Source organism: Sinocyclocheilus rhinocerous, unplaced genomic scaffold, assembly GCF_001515625.1.
Source record: "Sinocyclocheilus rhinocerous isolate Xijiao unplaced genomic scaffold, SAMN03320098_v1.1 scaffold496, whole genome shotgun sequence".
Taxonomy (NCBI): domain Eukaryota; kingdom Metazoa; phylum Chordata; class Actinopteri; order Cypriniformes; family Cyprinidae; genus Sinocyclocheilus; species Sinocyclocheilus rhinocerous.
Window position 1 is genome coordinate 352,373 of NW_015632471.1, and position 8,221 is coordinate 360,593.

Genomic DNA, 8,221 nt, shown 5'->3' on the forward strand with positions numbered 1-8,221 from the left:
GAACTGAAGAGGAGAAGCACCATCATGGAGCTGGGAATCTGAAGGGTCTGGAGAGATTCTGGATGAAGGAATGGTCTCTGATCTCTTGTCAGGTGTTCTCTAACCTCATCAGGCATTATAGGAGAAAATTTAGAGCTGTTAAACTGGCAAATGGAGGTTTCAAAAAGTATTGAATAAAAGGGTGCCAATGTGGCACAATGTGGCCAATGTGTATTAGAGAAAAACATTTATTTCATAATGATATTTCCCCCCATTTTAAATTCGTATTATCCAATGAAAAGTTTTAGAGTGCAACAGTTCTGGAAGTAAAATCCCATTCATTTTCTCCATAGGGTTAAAGATTACTAATAAACCCTTAAAGACAGACCTACTGTGAGCTCCAAGGTTGTTAATCAACTGAATATACTTTGTTGAAGCAGTCAGTCCACATTATTTCAACTTAAAATAATAAAACAGCGGAAGTGCTGGAGGAAAAGTACATTACACATGATTCTACAAAGCAATTTCCAGTAATCAGAGAGACATCACTAAGTACTGGGATTGTAGTTCTTTCCTTCATCCAAGCTGTGTACACAGTCTTGCAGTCATTTTGTCTGATTTTTAAATACTTTTTTGCTTCAAATCAAAGATTGTAATTTTGCCATTCACCTCATAGCTGATGAAAATGAATGGGAAAGATATCTCCGGAACCAAGGACGCTAAAAAAGTGGATGGCCGATGTTATAGTCTATTGTGCTGTATATCAGCACTTTTGGAATTTCTTCAAATGTTGTATAAATGGAAAATATGACAGTATATAACAGTATAGTATAACGTTTTACCAGTGGCCAGGCAACTGCAATTGAGAGTAATGGAAATGCTGACGGATATCTTTCCGTAGGCTTTATAGACCTTGCATCACCATCCAAATCTAATGCAACGCTAAGAAAATGCAGTCAAAAGACTGTATACCAAGACAGTATGTCCCTCATATTGCTATGAATGGGAGAAGATGTGTAATATGGCGAAACATGTCCTGCCTTTTAAAAAAAAGAGCCAATTAATTGCTAGTTGGTAAAGTCATTGCAACACTGCATCTTGTAATATACATTTTCTTAAAAGGACAGTTCCACCCACAATGAAAATTCTATCATCATTTACCCAACCTCATGTTGTTCCAAACCTAAATTTCTTTCTTCTGTTGATCACAAAAGAAAGTATTTTGAAGAATGTTGGTAACCAAACAATTGACTGTAGCCATTGACTTTTTCCCATACTATGAAAGTCAATGGCTACAGTCAACTGCTTTGTTACCCACATTTGTCAAAATACCTTCTTTTGTGCTCAGAAGATGAAAGAAACTCATACAGGTTTGGAATGACATGAGGGTGAGTAAATTATGACAGAATTTTCATTTTTGCATAACTATCTATAGAAACAACATTTATAGGTCTGTTTATGTTCAAATTTTATTGCTTGATTTTTGTGGCTTGATATAAACAAGCATTTTTTTTTTAGATTTCAGTATTTCCCCATTCAAGTAGATAGGAGTTAGTCTTGTATGCCCAAAATAGTTGCCTGGAGGCGTTGCAAATATGGCTGCCGAGTGAACTGACTTTCCTTGAAAGGGACTTTGATGCACTTCATTACTTATAGCACACATAACAGCATCAAGCTCTGCATTGAATTCAAACCCATCGGTGTATGAGTGTACAAGGATCAGTGGCGGATCTTGGCATAGGCGATGTAGGCAACTGCCTAGGGCGCCAATGTTCTCCGGGGTGACACGGGTGCCGCCCCCACGCAAAGCTCTCAGCTCTCACTACTTCATTGCTCATTCACAGCAGTATGAGAGTACAAATTCTCTCAGATACATATACACTATATGCACTACTGGCCAAAAGTAGCGCTCACCAATGCTGCATGTATTGGATAAAAATACAGTAAAAACAGTAAAATTGTGAAATATTACAATTTAAAATAACTTTTTCTATTTTGACATATTTTAAAATGTAACTTCTTCTTGTTATGGCAAAGCCAAACATTCAGCAGCCATTACTTCAGTCTTGAGTGTCACATGATTCTTCAGAAATCATTCTAATATGCTGATTTGGTGTGCAAGAAACATTTCTTACTATATTGAAAACTGTTTTTTGCTGCATAATAGTTTTGATTTTCCAAAATTGATGAAGATAATATTTAAGAACCATTCTTAATAACTGAGCATAAATACTAATTGACCAAATCACCAAGTCAGCGTAGAATAATTTTTGAAGGATCATGTGACACTGAAGACTGGAGTGACTACTGAAAATGCAGCTTTGCTATTACAGGGAAAATAAAAAAATGTAAACATTTTATGAAGTATTCTTAAAATAAATAGTAGTAATATTTCACAATTAACAAAAAAAACACATTATAATGTTAGGTGATTGATTGATTGATTGATTGATTGATTGAGAACACTAATATAACACTAGCAACACTAGATGTATGACATTAGCTCAACCAACAGTATGAGTTTTCACATTACAGCATTTACATCACAGTACTGGGCCACAGTATTTGGGAAACTTGTTTGGAAACAGTCACTATTTTTGTAATTCATGTACATGCAGCAGCTTTAATTGTGCCAGTTATATGAATTTTTATTTTAAATGCAATTTTTTATTGATATTTTTTATATTTAATTTTCTTAGAATGGAATGCAATGTCTAAACATTCCTGAGGCATCAAATGAGCCAGAACCACCACTGACCAGGATGTATGACTATGAGCACAGAACAAGTGAAATAACGCATCAGTCATCATGGTAGTTGTAGTGGCGACAGGCGTGCTGCCCTCCGGTGGTTGTTAGGGAGTTTTGGGCAATCTTTGAAGGACAATCTTTTTTCTCTCTCTCTCTCTTTAGAGTGATTGTTCTTTTCTCCTCTTTCTTACTGCAGAGTCAGGGGTTTTGTCTCCTCTACACTAGTGCCACACTGTATGCACTGATAGACAGAGCTTAAAAACAGACACAGCCTGGGGGAAGTTGGGTGTGTGTGTGTGTGTGTTTATGTCCATGCATGCTTATGTTAAAGCCAGTGTTCATCATCTATGAACACATTGTATGTGGGAGGGTGTGTGTGTGTTATGCCAAAAAGGGTCAGTGTGTTGCTTTCTCTCGTCACATCAGAGTCAACATAAAAGGCTTGTGCGTTGTGTGTGCGTGTTTTGTGTGTATGCGGCTGTGTGCTTTGGATAGGTGGCTATGGACGGATCAGTCGGGTTGTGACACACACTGGTGAATTTTAATTTAGAGAGCTCAGCACAATATTGCCAGAGGCAAGAGTTGTCCTATCTAATACCTACTTAAAACAACAAGCAAAAAGAAGAGAAAAAGGGAACCGAAGGGGAAAGAGAGAACAGAGAGATGAAAATATGGATGTTAAGAAGACAAATTAACTTTACTTTTGCTTAAAAGAGTTTGGCTAACCTTTCAGGGTCAAATGCACAAAACTGGAGTTAAAAACTAGTTCAAACAAGAACACTGATAAAGCAAATATAAATGCATGTAGTTTGCAACTGTTCAATCATATTCCTGAGAATCATAATTGCAGCTGAAACGTATAATTAAAATCTTCTCGCCCCTCTTCTCAAAACAAAAGAACAGTAGTATTTCCACACAATTCACCTACAAATTCACTATGCATGTATTGTCCATAGATTATAGCTACAACTAATCCATTGTACGAACAGGGTAATAAAAAAAATTAAAAAACAGCCCTGCAAACAATAAGCTAATTTGCACATCTTATGAGTCAATGCTGAATTTAAGCAAAAATCGTTCAGATATGTTTTGTCGTTTGACTTCATCAATAAGACAACACATTATGACTAATAACAATCTTGTATTCTTGCCCACAAACAGGGACAGTATTGATCAACAGACAACAAATAGAGATAAATGAATCCCCCTCAATATTAAGCTCTGCTATATGGATAGATGTGTGTGTGTGTGCGTGTGATCCAGTCATTCGTTACTTAAAATCTAAACAGATTTTGTCTCCAGGGCTTAAATAAGGCAAGAAAAAGTCAATATACACATGGGACATAGGAACTGGGAAACGTATATTTATGTTTGTGAGAGTGTGTATATAAACCCACCATATATATATTAAATTTTATGACTAATAAAGCTCAGTAATATAGGTCATCAGTCTAAAATCAATGTGCATCGCATTCATTTTATATTTTCCTTTTGTCTGTGTGTGTGTGTGTGTGTGTGTGTTGCTGTGTCAAACTAGGCATGTGTGCAACAGCAGAAGTGGTTTCTTCTGGCTCTCTTGAGTACCCTATGGGAATACTTTAGGCACTCACTAGGCAGCTTAGTATTCACATGCCAAAGGAAGCACTGCGACACTCTGGCTCACTCTGACACACTCACACGCCACTAAACCTCCCAAAAAACGTATGCGAGTAAGAACCTCTGGACACACATGAGACTTGCGTGCCCTCTAATGAACCCCGGGAGAGAAAATCTAACATCAGATATGAACTTGAACAGCATATTTACACCACAACAATCTCCCAACAAAAAATCTTTAACAAGCCACACAGGACTCTGATTCAGAAACACAACAGAGGACAATCTCAAACTGAGGGATGTGAACAATTGTGTGTCTACCTACACAGACACGCGCTTTCCCGCTTTTAAGTTTTGTAAAGAACTGTAAATGCTAGACTGGAGATATCTTAAGAGTATGAGAGAAAAAGCAAGAAGTAGAAGGTGATCGAGAGTGCATGCATTTTGACCGGAGCATTTATCTGCAGCACTTTGTCTTGTCTGTATCCCTATTGAACCAGAACACCACACTACAGATGACTAATAGAGAGACATTAAGACACTACACACACACAAACAGATGCTATAAACACACACATACACACACTTACATTATTATGGAGATTATACTATATTAGATTACATTAGATTAGGGATGTGAAAATCAAAGCAGCAATAAATTTCTGGAAACAGAACAGATTGGCATTTTGATCCAAGTGTCTAATTTAAGACCGGGATTCTGATGATAAAACATGGCTGTCTCCAGTAAATCCCATAACATGCACACACATTTGTCACAGTTTGGATTGATCTTGGACTCGCACACAACTCCTGCACACACAGAACCTTGAATATAGTATATTCTTATGGGTTTGTGGACTACTTGCATGTATTTAATACAATGCATGCATTTAAAAACCTGTATTATTATTTTTCTTGCACGGAACACAAAAGGAGATACTGTCAAAGCGTTCAAGGCAAGGTTTTCAGTGAAAAATATAAATTTCAGTCTGTTTTTTTTTTTTTTTTTTTACACAAAACTGCAATATGTCTCCAGAACACTTGGAATATGGCTTATAATGGGTTTATAATGCTTTTATGGTTATCTTTTATCTTCTTTTGAGCCTTTCATTGCATGGAAGATAGCAAGTAGAGCACTTTATTGAATTTCTCCTTTGGTATTCCACATAAGTCATGATTTGTATGTCTATATGCATTCATTTATTTTTTTTGCTTAAACTATTTCTTAATTTTACTCAAATGGAATGCTTGCTTATTTTTTTATTTAAAAAATAATTATACAAAATAAAATAAAACAAAACATTATTTGTAAAATGGTACAAATGATCATGAAATCATCTTGAATTAGGAATGAAAATGTATTCCGGATGTATTCTCTGATATCTTGAGGAGTGGGTTGTGAGATTCTTATTCTTAGAAATCTATAAATTAACATATTACTTAGCCAGCAGGAAACTGCTTAAAATATCTTTAAACAGGTGGTTTTTGCTAGTTTAAGATGGTTTAGCATGGCCTTCAACTGGTTTAGCAGATCAGCCAGCAAGTCTTTTATCTGAGAAGTACGCAACACCTCTCTAAAAACATCAAAACAGATCGGCCAGACCACTTTAGACTTGTTTATGCTATTTTTTTCAGCAGGGTACTGATTTCATGAAAACATAAGGTCAGACACAGTGCAAATGTAAACAAGGCCAAGTGAAATCAAGTTAAATCAAACGAGAGACACACAAAATGCTATGAGAAGAACGAAAAAGCGATAGAATGAAAAACAGAAATAAAAATATGACAGTTTCTCATTCTCCTGCTATGCAGAGCATCAAAAATCAGAGGCCGGGGGAGTGAGACGCACACATCAGGTGTCAAGAGACAGAAAGAAAGAGGGGGCGAAAGAATGAGAGAGAACATTGACTTGCAAGACATAAGATCTGTCAAGTGTCATTCCGTCTCTCCGACCCCTCCGTACCACTCCACCCCGTAACGCAAACAGACAAACAAATCAAATGTCCGTCGCTGGCTGAGCAAAAATACAGCGGCGCTTTTGCATGTCTTTCAAACCTCTGGTGTATTAGATGATATCATCCAAAGTAATATAATAGATAATAGGCCTACGAGAGTCTCTGTCTTATCTTAGATTCTTGATTAGCAATTAACAATCCACAATTAGAAAACCATTTTAGGTTTGTCCAGGCGAACAGGATTTGTGACAGAGGGATATCCACTAGAGTAACAGAACGAGCGAGCTGTCTAATAGGATTAGCAGCATGTCATTAAACGAGTTGTCCCGGGCGGAGAGAGAAAGAATGGGACGAGAGAAGGACAGAGAGATTAGGGATGTGAAAGTCAAAGCGGCAAACGTCTGAAAACGTAACAGATATTTTCATGTAGGAGTCTAAAATAAGTCCTGGACTTGGACAACAATACATGGCTTTTTCCAATAAATGACTGAATAATGACACACAATGAGGGGCGAATTCATGTATTCCACTACAGATATGTATAATTTTATGGCCCATTGCTTTCCATAAAATGCCATTTGTAATGCATTCCATTAGTTTACTCAAGATACTGTAAATGCACAAAATGCTCTTAATCGAAAGATACATTTTCTGAAAACAAGCCTAATATATAAATAGAAACAGTGTTGCTTTTTACTTATAATTAGAATAGTGCACTAAAGTAGACCTTACATTATTTACTTAAAGGAATAGTTCACCCAAAAATACTACTATTTTGAATATATAAAAATTTTAACAAAAATGTTGGTGTATTGTGATACAAGAGGACAGCAGGGAATGGACTATTATTATGGATTATGTACTAGTATTTTGGCCAGAAGCGATGGTTAAATTTAAAATACCTTAAAATACAAACACGCAGCTTTTCACTTTAACTGACAGGTTGGAGTCGTATGGCTTACTTGTGGATTATTGTGATGTTTTATCAGCTGTTTGGACTCTCATTCTGATGGCACCCATTCACTGGAGAGGATCCATTGGTAAGCACATGATGTAATGCTAAATTTCTGCAAATTTGTTCTGATGAAGAAACAAACTTGTCTACATCTTAGATGGCCAGAGGCTCTTAGAAAAGATGTGTTAAAAATGACACAACCTGTGTTAAATTTTAACACATTAATGGGTGAGTTCTGGGATCTGGGATCTTCTGGGTTCTTTTTTGTGTTAATTTTTACTCATTCACTGTGTTGATGATTTTAACACAGAAAATGTGTCAGAAAGGTTTGCACAAAGATGTGTAAACGTGTATAATTTAACGCATTATGTGCTGTCCTTTACTACATACATTATGTTAAAAAACATACATGAAATTCTAAACAAAATGTTGATGGAAAAATCATTGGTTGTTTAAGCTTATTGTCAAAATATGTATTATGATGAAATATCAACAATTACATTCATAGAACGGCAGAATATATATACAATTTTAAGCAGTCAAAAAGGAAATGTCCAACACAGGACAAAACAGTTCTTTTCATCTCATTAGGTAACATGACACATAACCCCACCTTCATAATCATTTCACTTTTTTCCAAACTTTGCTGGATTGATGTACACTGGTGGCCAAAAGTATTTTGAAAGAAGTCTCTTTGATGCTCTAAAAACATTTCTTATTATCAATGTCTGTACTCCTCCATCTTTTCCACAGCATAGGAGTAAAAGTCATTATCAAAATAGCCTTTTAAAAGCCAACACAATGTTTTTGTCCACCTTTGGGAATAAATTAACTTCTCCGAAGACTGGACTCAGAACTTGACTGACAACATCAGAATGTTACCTGGTCTGTATGCGTGTCCACAAACACAAATGTACTCAGTCCTTCAGTGGAGATCCCGGGTTTCAACACTATATTAAAACAGAGAGAGAGGAGAAAATTCCACAT